Source organism: Parus major, chromosome 6, assembly GCF_001522545.3.
Source record: "Parus major isolate Abel chromosome 6, Parus_major1.1, whole genome shotgun sequence".
In the NCBI taxonomy this organism is placed as follows: domain Eukaryota; kingdom Metazoa; phylum Chordata; class Aves; order Passeriformes; family Paridae; genus Parus; species Parus major.
Window position 1 is genome coordinate 19883204 of NC_031775.1, and position 13092 is coordinate 19896295.

The window sequence follows — 13092 nt, forward strand, 5'->3', positions numbered from 1 at the left end:
GCTGGAGTGTAGCAACTTACTTTTACATTTTTGTTCCAGGATTATAGCTGTCACACCACATTATGCTTTGCAAATGCCTTCAAGAATAGTTGCTACTTTGTAAAAGCACAAAACATTTAGAAAGCACTACTTTAATCACAAAACTTTGTAGAAACACAAAAAATTTAGAAAATACTACTTTAACCACAAAACTGGTTTTCTTCCACTAACCCCAAAGAGTAAGTGATTTTGTCTTTATTCTGCTTCTGATGATGAGAAGCATTATGAAAACAGCCCTTCCAATGACATTTTGTACTGTGACACCCAAGCTTTTATATCCTCTGCTATAGCATGGTGTTTTAATGGGTTTTGAGAGAAATAAAAAAGAAGTATTAATAATGGAAATTAAGATTTCTGAGGGATAATCATTGGAGAGAGACCATAGCCAGTCAAAGAGAGTGTTTCCTTCTTCTTCTACCTCTTCTTGCTAGATATCCTCCTGCTGGCTGATGCTTAGCTCACAACCTTAATGCCACTATTGGGTTTGGTCTCCTATGTCTGCAGCTGTTTAGCTGCTCCAGAATGCATACACATTCTGCCCACCTTTTTAGCAGCTTAAGTTTGGAGTAAAGAAACTTAAAATTCTTTTGATAGTTGCCATATCTTCCCATGCCTGGTAATTCCTCCAACAAGCTTGCACTGGATGCTATTAGTGAAGCAGAAGTATCTCTTGACAATCACAAAACATAGTGAACAGCATCACTTATTTTTTTCCTTAAAACTACCAACTCTGAGTCTCCAGCTAGAGGCCCTGCACCAGAAATATAATGATTTCATCTGCAGTAGCATCAGCAGCAAGCTTCAAATGAAAAGAGATTGAAATAGAGAGCGAGTGCTTCTATTTCTCATTCTCTTCTGTGCTTGTCATCATGCTGCCATTTCAGATATTGAGATCACTCAACCTTGACATGAGCAAAACCTGTCTCTGAGGACAAGATGGCAAGTGAAAGAGCAGCTTTTAGACTAGAGTCTTTTGAAAACACATTATTGCAGGCAATTGTGAAAATTCAGCATTTGTCTTCTCCAGCTTAAACATTTTCCTTCTTCTATCACATAAGTATACGTTCTTCCACCTTGGAAATGAGAAAGAAAACCAAATTTTGCAGCTTTTTTCAGAATATTTGAATGATCCAGCTATCACAGTACATAGGATACTGATGCTGGTAAAAACACCTGTTTCAAACACAGTCTGATTTGTTTCAACATAACCAAACTTTGCTGGCACTGAAAACCATCCCCATACAAATAAGGAGCTACACTGTTGTATATAGAGAAGCTCTAAATGTATCTTAGGCTTTATTTCCCCTGCACTTTTGCTGTTTCCATCAAGAATCACTCACAGACTGTTGATTGGCATAGTAAAAAAAGAGAAAAGAGAGAAAAAATATTAAATGGAGTGAAGTTTCACATATCAGATGAAAATTTGGGAGAATGGAGCTCGTTTCTTCATTCTGACAGTTTTCCTGGAATCCTAGGTACAACCTTAAATATCTCAGCTCTGTTACCCATCAGTAAAATGGGGGAAATTGTACTTTATCTTTGTTTCACTGTGATGCATTGAAGACAAGTACATCTCAAATTTAAAGTTTCATAGATACTTCTGTAATGGGCAACAGAGAAGAATGAAAGATAGCAGCTTCCTCAAGACAGATTAAATTTAACAAGTTTAGCCAAGGTAAACTCTTAAGCAATGAGTAGACAACAGTCTGACCTGCGTTGGTGGATGATCTCAGAGTGTACCAGCTTCCTAAATAATACTTTCAAGCAGAAGAAGCCTTTCCTTCCTTAAAGACCTTCAGTAGGTGTCCTTATGTCCTTTGAATCTTTATGCTTTGACTGTTCTGCTGAGCAGGTCGTGCCTGGGAGCAGTCTTCCTCATTTCCTCATCAGGACTGTGTGATGTGTAGCACCAGCAAAAACTCCAAACATTTCCTGTAGCTGCTGTTGCCGTCCCTCCCTACATCTGAGATGAAGACAAGAGCAAGTTTTGAGATCACAGGTGTGCATTGCATGTCTGCCCTACTGCATAGAAACGATTTATCACATCTTAGGTTAACAGGTGCTAAAGGAGAAAGATCAATAAAGGAAAGTGCAGGGAGACACAGAGTTTTTTTGGATTTTTTTTTGTACCTCTACAGAAATAAGTTGAGACATTCTGAAGATCAGAAGGTTTTGAACATTTCTTTGAGACAGAGCAGACGTGTCCTACTGGGTCATTGAGTGATTTCTATCCAGACATGCTGCTTCTGTGATAAGTTTCATCTATCAAGGTTCTTGAAAGTGTTTTGAGAACATTAGCTATAATGAGATGAGTTTTTGAGATCAAGGAAGTCCTGAAAAGTTCTGGAAAAAAGTGCTACTGAATTTTTTTAAATTCTCACTGAGTTAGAGTAACTTTAGCCATTGACTACTCCTTTTTGTTCATTTTAGATCACAGTTGAGCTTTAAATGGAACAGCAGCAATAGGATCACAGGAATGGCATTTTTCCTGTCAAATTTGTTTGATTTCTTCATGGTGTCATGTGGGCTTTAATTGACTGTTTCCTTTACCATTTTACTAGTGATTGCTTGAAGAAGAAACTGTATTTGTCCTTGCTAGGCTGGTGCCAAGCTAGAATATGTAGAAATATGAAAATAGTAGAAATATGCTACTGCTGCTGTCCAGAAAGTTGAACAAGAAATAGTATCTTTGTATGACGTGGCAGGGCTGGGGACTTCAGAAAACACAGTCAAAATTTTCTTGACATTCGTATCCAGACTGGAATCACTGGTTGGTGAATTTGTCTTTCATCTATTTTAGTACCTTCTGTTTCCTGTTGAAATTAGGTTTGCATGCTCTGTAGCTAGAAATGTTTCAGCTACCTCTTTGAAATTTCATAGTATATTTTCTATGTGGTATTGGACAAAAACTACTGGAGGGAATAGGGAGTTGGGGCAGCCCTTAAAGGCTTGGCTCCCTCAGGGTCACACATACCTCTGCTCTCCCTTTCAACTGCTGCTAGATGAGCCTTGCAGTTAAAATACCAGGAGAAGAAAATTACAGAGACTTTGATTCCCAGTTCTAAGTTCCTGATTCTCAGTAGAGGTAAATATGAAGGCAAAGATAGCAGCAGCAACTTCTGGAGGACAGGCAGTGTGCCTGCTCAGCTGGAGCTGTGTCCTGTTTTTCTGTTACACGGATGGCAGCCCTGCAAACACCCTGCTTCATGCCAGGCTCACCCAGCAGAGAAGAGGAAGGGATTGCTGGTTTTCCAGTTAAAAAAAAAAATGTGATGGGGTGTAATGGAATGTTTTACAGCTCTGTAAACCTTCGAAGCAATTTATGACTGCACACGGACAAATAATCAAAATCTCTTGTTTAGTCTCAAAAATTACTAATGGTTAGGAGGTTTTCTAGGTAACTTCTTAACACGTTTAAAGACATTAATTAACAAATTAAAATTTCACCCCATTTCAGCTGAATTTTTGTAGTCTTTCCCTGCATTGCTTCTCAAGGCTGGGATCCTGATGGCCATGTGGAACTGTTCTTTTTATAACTATTATAACAGTTTTATAACCGTGCTTTTTATAACAACATTTAGGTTTTGAAAAATCACAATCATGAGTTCCTTCGGTCTCCTACATTCTACTCTGAATTCCTTCTGACTTTGTTAAGGGTCCTCTCCCTCTAAGCTTATTATCCTGCTTATTATCCTGTTTTAATGTGTGCTCACTGCAGCTTGTTACAGCTTTTTCTGTGCATCGCTCCCAGCTCCTGTTTAAGACTTTACCTCAGTCAAGGTTTTATCAGCACAAAGCAAAGTGGAATACTTTAACATGTAATGGGTCTGGTCATTTCATGCATTTAAGATCATAAAATTCTGCTCACCTAGTTACCTTATTTTTCTTCTGTTTTATTTCAGAGTTTAAAAACAAAACCTTTGTAAGCTGTGATTTATATTTCCACAGAGCTCATGTTGCCAAGACAACTATTATAAATGTTTTCTTCTGGAAAAACCCTAGTAGACATAAGAAGCTTTCCCACATATACCATTCAAACTGAAATGTTGTAAAATAAATGGTGAATTCACTAACATTTTTCCTTACACTGTCCATTTAATTGACATGGTGGGGTTATTCTCTAATTCTGTATTTGCAGTTTGTTATTCTTCATTCTCATTTGAGTAGCATAAAGGAAAGAAAATTACATTTTTGTCTTGATGTTAATTGAGTTAAAAAGGAGAAGGAAGTGTCTCTGGTCAAATATTTTAGGTAATAGAAATGCATGTTCTCTGTGTTGTTCTGACAGTATTATCAGTACCTTCAAAGGAAAAAAGTGGGGGAGGCTTAATTTCTAGCTCAAATATGTTAGCTGTTAAAGCAAATTAACAAGATTTTTGTTGGGTTTTTTATCGATTTCTGGATTTTTTTCATTATTTCATATTTTGCTTTCTCAGTGCTGCATAATGCAAGGTATCTAGGGGCAACAGCACTGACCCTGGACTGATTATATGAATTTGGAAGCTGTAGAAAAGAGAGATATAAGCTACTACCTTAATTTTAGCAATGGAATCAATTAGACCTGTGCTTCAGTTCATTAATGTTGTCACTGGTCTTTAGTGTTTGTGCTTGTCTATGAAAGAATGAAAATCACATCACATGAATACGTGGTTACATATCACAGCATCCATACTGAATAATTTAACACTGCATCTCAACTGCAATATGAACAATCATCAATTTACCTTGTGGATGTTAATGAAAACCACAGGAAACAATCCATATAATGTTGTGAATGAAAACAGCTCTGTTTCCATCTTGAGATGGAGTAGTGTGGTTATTGTACAGCTGGTTTTGGATAAATTGAATTTGCACAGCGCAATCTCCTCTTGGACACTGGACATAAACACATAGTGAGGAGTCACAGCCCATGGGGGACAAAAGAAGTTGAAGAACACTGCAGGTAGTATGAAACACTATGCTTTAGAAAGAAATTAAAATTAGTAATAAAAGGTATTGCATTTTCTTACAAACCCAAACCAATCTGCATAATTTTTTCTTGAAAAAATTGCATGTGACTGACTAGTTACCATCCCCTGAGCAGAGTTGTTTGAACTGAAATATTTTGGCCATTCCATTTTTACTCAAGGTAGGAAACACAGGGGCTTTCTACATAAGAAGATTCCAAAGCATTCTATTTTTGCTAATGGGTTAATGTACAAATGGTGAATGCAGAAAGGGCTTTAGTTCTCCATTTGTTTTTTCTTTTTCACAGCAGCCAGTTTCAGAAAGCCATAAAGAGCTTTCAGAAGTAGAATGATGAACTAGCAGGAGCAGCCATGAACGCATGTAATCCCTTCCTCCCACCAGCCCTCTAGAGGATGCAGAGTACTGAGAAGCTCATTTTAAAAAACTATCATTAGCCATGACTTTTCAAAAAGGCACAAGTCTTTACAGATATAGCTGTTCTTGTTCTAAACATGTTTCAGTCATCATAATTTGGAAGATGAAGAGACATCAGAAAAACTGTATAACATAATGGCTGATTAAAGATTTTGCATCCCCAAGAGCATGTGAACACAGCTAAGACAGAATTTTCTTTCTTTTGTGAAAACACTCACCGCTTCTGCATTTATATAAAGTAATCCTTTAAGGTGGGTAAAAAGAGGTTCTTGGCAACAGAGAGGTCTTTGTGGAGGAATATGTTACTTTCTGTAGAGTTCCATCAACATATTCAAATTTCCTTCCAAGAATCTTCCAAGAATTAGCATATTTTTTTATAACTCCTTCTCAGATACACTGTGTCACTTGCTCTCACAGTTCCCATTTATAACTGATATCACATGAGCGTCATTAAGACACGGAGCAGAGCCTGAGTTGTTATGACACAGAATCACATATATGGGCACAAACTTTCTTTGGCAAGTAGTTTAGAGATTTTTTTATTATTATTTTTAAGATAGTGTATCTATGCTAAATATAACTGCAGTCAAAACTGAAATAAATGGGGGTCCTGGGTCTCATCAAGGTTTAGCTCCATTCCAGATCATCTTGGCAGAGAGCTGTGGATGCAATTTCCCAGAAAATTGTCAAACACTTCCAGCCACAGGAACTAAGAAGCTAGACATCAAACTCAAATTTCTTTCACAGTAACCTGTCCTCTCATTTGTAGCTAAGAACCCACTCTTTATTTCAAGCAATTTCCTTCAGTCCTGGTGGGGAGGGCCCAGATCAGGCTGCTAAGCTTTGTGGAAGGTTTCCACCTCCACCTCTGCATCTCTCCAATCACTAACTAGGGTCATCACTAACAAGTTTTACTTACTAAGCTCTAGGTGTGATTTTTCTTGACCCCTCCTGTTCCCTTCCAGAGGCACCCTATGGTGAAGATATTCTTACTGTGGTGCTGTGACTGTGCCACAGGCAAGGAACCGATGTGTGACTCCTCCTGAGGCAGGTGTGTCCTGCATGGTTACCTGGAACCTGGAGAGCTGCTGTGGGTCACACTCTGCCTGCCTTCCCCTCCTGTCCTTCTGTCTCCTGCCAGCACTGCCAGCACTGCATCTCACACACAGAAGAAGCAGCCAGCTTTAAACTGCACAAATGAAATACAGCTATCAACAGAGCTGTGGCAGACTGGAGCTCAGTGTGGGCTCACTGCCTGAATATTTATTTAGCTTCCTGGGCGAGTTTTCCAGCTGAATCTGTCTGCAGCAGCTACATGGCTAGAACTTAGCTGGGTGAATGTGTGCATTAACCTGCAGTACAAGCTTAATGTTTGAAATTGAGCTGCAGGGGATGTGGAACACGATGTAGAGCACTGGCATGAGCACAAGGGTATTGGGTGCTTCCAGATAATCCCTCCCTTAAGGTGCTCTCCAGTAAGTGATTGCGTACCAGCCTTACAAGTTAAAAATTAAATAATAACTTTCAACCAAAGTAAAGGGACTAAAGCAATATGATAGACTGGGAAATGATGCAACTTTGGATTTACTCTGATGATTCTATGGCTCAGCAAATCTGTATTTCTGTCATGTACAGAGTAAGCTTCACAGTTTATATCCCCAACAAAATACTGAGAACATGAATCATACTAATTCTTGCAACTTCAGGCAAAGAAAGAACTCCCAAAGCAGCCATATTCCAAGAAAAAAATAAAGAAATATATAGCTACCTACTACTAACACAAGAATTAAAATATATAATCTTTAATGAAAAAAAGCCCAGTGCAGCCCAATAAAAAGGGATAATCAACTTGTAGATGGTGGCAGACTCCATGAATCTTATGGTGTGGCAGCAGTAGAGTGCAGGGTGGCTATTAAATATACCATGTTACAAATTACAGAACTCAAGACCTGCTCCATGCAGCCATTTGGAGCATTTTGGAGACAAGGGGAGGGGACAAGCAGCCCTTGGGAAATTGGGGTCTCCCAATGGGCTGCTAATGCAGTTGGAATCTTCTTTCCTCTCCTGTGCTATTATTTCTTCTCATTTTCTTCAAGCTCAGGTAAGTAAAAAGTTCATGTAAAATGAGAGAGATTCCTTAGATATACCACACAATGTGTAAATTAGGGATTACAAAGTTCTGTATGGCTCTGACATATTACTGTCCTGTTGGAGGTTTTTCTTCCAGATATTCCAATAGCAAATGTTTGCACAGCACAAGAGATCAGAATGATAAAATAAATAAACATTGTCCAACTGAAAATGGAAAATCTCAGCTGCTTTGCTAATGTGGGCATGTGTATATATGTGAATATACACACACATACATCAACAGGAAGAATGTGAAATGGAAGCCAGGGAGGTCAGTGTGAAACCAGCTGTACTGATGGTTCTTTAGCTGACTTCACTGAGTAAACTGCCTTTCTGCAACCTTGGTAATTTTCCATGGTCTCCTTCTTGCTCAATTAGAATTTTTGGTTCATGTAAATCTGTACCTGTTTGAATTTATCACCTTGTGTTCCCTGTAAGCAATTTGTGAATTTTTGAAGACTTAAGTGGAATGCAAAATACTATGCAGAAAAATGTAAAATAGCAGTGCCTATAGAGTGAGTATGGATTGCAAGGGGCTTCAGGGAGTACTAGATTATGTATTTGGACTGCAGAGCAAAGGGAGAGCTTGGGAACTGCATGTACATCTAGATGTCTTCTTATCAGCTCTGCAGAGACCCAAGAGCTCTATGTATTGCACTAAGGGCATGGTTGAAAACCTTGTTAGGAGATGGCAGAGTGTGGAGAGCTGTAGTGTGGTCTCCTTAGTTGGCATAGCTACAGAATCTATACAGAATCCTGCTGGTACAGAATACAGCAGGAACATTTGTCATACAGATTTTGCCACAATATAGAAGATGGAATCTTTCATTTTAGTCTGAATAAGTATTATTCTTACAGTAAAGAACCGGAGTTGAAGAGTGTGTGTCCTCTGGCAAAGAGTGATTGCCTAGTCTAAAGAAGCCAGGAAAAAAGATATATCTAAAGAAAAATAAAGACATTTTGTTCACTAACAAATTTTGCATTTTCTTTTTCATCTGCACAGAAGCTTAAGAAGCACTAAAATAGTTGTTACACAGAAGTGTAAAGTGCTATCCGGATTTTGTAGGGCATTGCTGGCTTCCTGCCTGCCTTGGCCTCAGTATGAAAGGGAGAAAAGAGGAACCTGGTAGCCAGGAGCCACGTCAAGGTGGAGATTTTGAGTCTGGATACCCTTGGGTCCCTTGCCTTGCTGCATTTGGAGCTGTGGCAGGGTAAGCTCAGAGCTCCACCATTATGTTTCTTCTCCTGTTTCACTATTATGTGAGTCTTGGCTTCACCTCCAAACTCCCCTCAGCTGCTGTGGTTGTGTGAATGAAAGGGAAAACTTTGCTAGAATTATGCCAGGCAGCAAAGAGCCCTCAAAGACAAAGAGAGAACTTCAACTTCTCTGTGTTTGATCCCGATAAGCTGATGCAGCAGTGTGTCGGCAGGTCTCCAGGGCTTTTCCCAGCAGAGTGTGCAAAGTGGAGCTCAGGCCAGAGCGAGGATAATAGCCAGCAGTGCAGGAAGCTGTTTGGGTTGCTGCCTTACTTGTGTCTGCCTTTGAACCAGCTGTCAGCCTCGCTACACATTCAGTTTTACATGTATGACTGCAACATACTGGTGTGACTGGGAAGGAAGTGGCAGAAGAAAGCTTATTGAAAGTTGTTCTAATTTTTCACACATCAGAGGCTTCCAGCAGCTCTGAGGACTAATTATCCATCAGTCCCCTATGAACTACATAGATTTGCTCTACATGGGGTTAGAACTGCACCAGAAGACAGCTCATTTCACATGCTAATAGCCTTTAATACTCTTCTGTCATGTTTCACAATCCAATTATTTATTTATTTAGAAAATAAAGCTGAAAGGCAGAGGGAAAGTGTTATATTATAGAGGATCTTAGCCACAGAAGTGGCCTTTATTTTAAAAACTGCCCCTTTACTTTTTCCTTCATTGACAGCTGGTGACAGGACTGGTACAAGGCTTAGGAGGGAAGGGTCTTAGCCCAGCTTGGCATCCTGCCATGGATTCCTGTGACCTGGCTGTTCTACTCAGCCAGGTCCTTCCACAGCCTCTATTTGCAGACTCCCTCTTCTCTTTATTCCACCATGCTGGCAACATTTGTGCAGGCATTTAAGCACTTTATTTCCTTAAGTCAGATTCGATTAAAGTGACACATCAGAGACACTTCCTGCTGTAGTCCTGTCCTATATATCCACCTGTTTTAGGGCATTCTATCTTTTAGTTGGTCTTTTGTCATATGCATGAGGTCCCAAGAGTGAGTTTCTTATTACCAATGAAGTATCCCTCATTACCTTTCAGCTCATGTCTCCCTTTTAAAGTACACTATAGCTTTTTTTATTCAGCTCCACTGCACTGATGTGTAAGCTTGGTCCTCTTTGATAACTGTTCCAGAATAAATCAGCATCTTTTCCTCTCTCTGTGAGAAGGGAAGGGGAGAAAATTGAAGGAAATTTTCTAGACAGGAAAAAAGCATAGCAGATAAAACTTGAGGAACACCTTACAATGAAAACCTGAAGAAAAAGAATAAGGCAATCCTGTCATTTCCTTAAGGTGCAGCCTGCAAGCAAAAGGCCAGAGAAATATATCCTGGCCTAACCCCAAAGTAAATAAAATCCCTTTTCTTTCCCTGTTTTGTCTTATTTTTTTTACTGAAGAGGAAAAATACTAAATAAGAAGACTTACATTTCTTTGTTATATAAGGATGCATGTGAAAAACAAAGGAGTAGAATGCAGAGAATAGCAAATAAAAGATGAATTTTAGCTTTGTAGGACTGAAGGAGAAAAACCCTACAGGCATTTTCAGAGCCTCTTGCTAATTACTGTTATATCTAGTGGTTACTGAGTGCATCCAGAGTATGACCGTTGCTTGAATTCTGCTTTTGAATTATTCATCACTTTTACTTTCATGTAAAATAACTATTTGCAGTCTTTAAGCCTTTTAATTTTTTTTTTTTCACTGAAACATGGAAATTCAGGGAGCACTTTGAGATTTACAGAGATGTAACCTTGTTAAAAACCTTGTCTAATCAGAAGGGAGTATGAGAGACAGCAAACAGGGCTATATCTATAACTGTAGCATCGTTATATTCACAACCAAAATGGTCAATGGTTGCAGGGACGCAGAGCCAAAAAAAGTCCCATTTGCTGAAGATCTTGCTACAGGACAATGTCAAGGCCAGGAAGAGAACCCAAGCCTATGGCCCTAAGCTCCATCCCTTACATGTGTGTCCTCCTTGTTTCTGGCCAATGGATAGCTGCTGTTAAACAACAGAATTACTTTTTCTTCCCTCCCATATATTCTATTTAAAGCTGCTGCTGGCAAGATGTCAGAACGTGAACTCTTATAAAACTCTTTGTAGGTATTTCAGAAAATGCTTCATTAGCCTTCAAACTTTTCTTTCTGCCTTTTCATTTTCAAGCTCTGCATGGTTGTTGGTGTCTCACAGCCCTCTGGTTTGCAGAAAATGTACTGTCGTTCTCTGTTCACCTAGTTTTTCATAGTCTGTTTTCCTAGAGAAAGACAACTTGCTGTGCTGTCCTTGTCTGTTTCCTGCAATTGCTGTCTCTCTCAAATCACTTTTAAATAGTTGTCTGATTTCATCCATTTGGCAGTAATGGAAAAAAAAATCTGTAGGAAAACAAGATTTCTATAGATCAAGGAAAAAAACACTGGGCTAGAAAGAGAGGGGAGATTCTGCAGTGCTCTGGCAGAAGCAGGGACTGCAGGACAAAGCTTTCCTACTCCTGGTACCCAAGGAACTGCTCTCCTACCTTTGCCCTCCTCCTGTTATTCCCATTGACTACATTTGGATGGCTTAGTAGGGAGAAAGAAAAAACAAATGGTGGAAGAGCTTTTCACATGAGTGCTCACTATATGCACTAGGTAACACTGCTGGATTCCATACAAATAGAAGTACAGAGGGGACACAAAGGTTTTTCTCAAACCTTGATTTTTTTATTTCCATTAAACTGTTTTCAGTTATTGAGAACTGAAGCATTTTTGGCAGTTTTAAAGCTATTTTATTTCTTTTTATTAATGCTTTTTTTTCTATGAGGGGGAAGATTTCAATAAATACAGTGAAAAGAAACAGGAAAAAACCCAAAATTTAATGCCATAGTTTCTGCCACTTCCATTGAAACATTCCCCTCAAAAAGTGTTCCAGCCTTTTACAGAAGAACCTGTAGTCACATTATGGTCTGTTTCCTCTCATGGTTCAACTCATTTAATTTCAGGAGACTTGCTGGGTCAACCAGCTTCTTCCTGAGAAATTACTATTATTAGGAAAGGTTAAAATTTTTACTTTTCTTCCGAGAAATGAATTGGCAAACTCTCAGTTAGGCTGTCTTGACTATATTGGTTTGTACCTCCAGTTTTTGGTTAAAATATCTGTCTTGCTTCAAATGGGATAGATGGTAAAAAGTCATGATATTTTATTTTCTGCTCTGTAGCTAATGATGAAGCATCCCTAACATCTGAATTTTTTCTAGCAGAAATGAAATCTAAATCTGTCAGTTAATAATAGCTCTCTCAGGGATTTGAGGCTTTTCAATCCCTTTACACAGTCTTCTCTCGTATTATTTTGTTCTCTTCTCTTGGCAGGTGCTCTGAGGCTGGGATTTCACTTTTAAGGTACTGTGAATAGTGTCTGTAGAATCTGAATGACTTTGCTTTGCTCATCTAAAAGGAAAGCTAAAGGCAGTGAGGCATTCTGTTGTATTTTTTTACTATAAGAGACATGTTTTTTAAGATGGACAAGATGTGACAGAGTGTCCATTAGCATTACCCCTTTTTAGCCTCCATTATTGAATGAAGATATCTAATGATATTAACTGCTGTTTCTGACAGGGGCCTAGAAATCAAATATTACATCTTGGACTACTCACAGAACCCTTTTCAAACATGTAAAATGAATAATCAAATGTGCTCCGGAAAGAGAGAATCATTTATTTTCTAGAGGAGGAATGCACTCATATATCCTTGTACAGATTAAAGGAGAAACTTGTGGTTTCAAATTAGATCCATTACTTGAGGAACAGATATCTCTGAGTTTGAAATTGCATTGTGCAAAGAGCCCAAACATACCACACAGAATACAGCCCAAATGTACAAAATGACTGAGGATGATGTTTGCAGCTCAATTTTTTATGACACAAGAAACCCTGAGAGAGGAAGTTTTTGTTTTGCCTTAGGGAGAGTATGTAGGCTCAGGGGAGAAGGGGATTGCTAATCACAGCTAACACTGTAATGACTCTTGCCAGAAAGTAGCTGGCTCCACAGGGTAGTAAGATTAAGTCTTCCCTTCTGGAAGAGCAGGCAGTGCACCAGAGCTGAACTGTCCTCTGCAAGCATGCAGTAAAATCTCAAGCCTGGGCACAACCGTGGCTCTCAGTTCCCACTGCTGCAGCTGGAGAGGCAGCTCTACTGTCTCACCACCTTCTATGTGAAAATGAGGTTTTGTAGCTTTTCCAGGAAAGTGCAGTGCTGGCTGTTAAGATCCATTGTCAGTTGTCCCCTTTCCTTTTGGACAGGAGGCA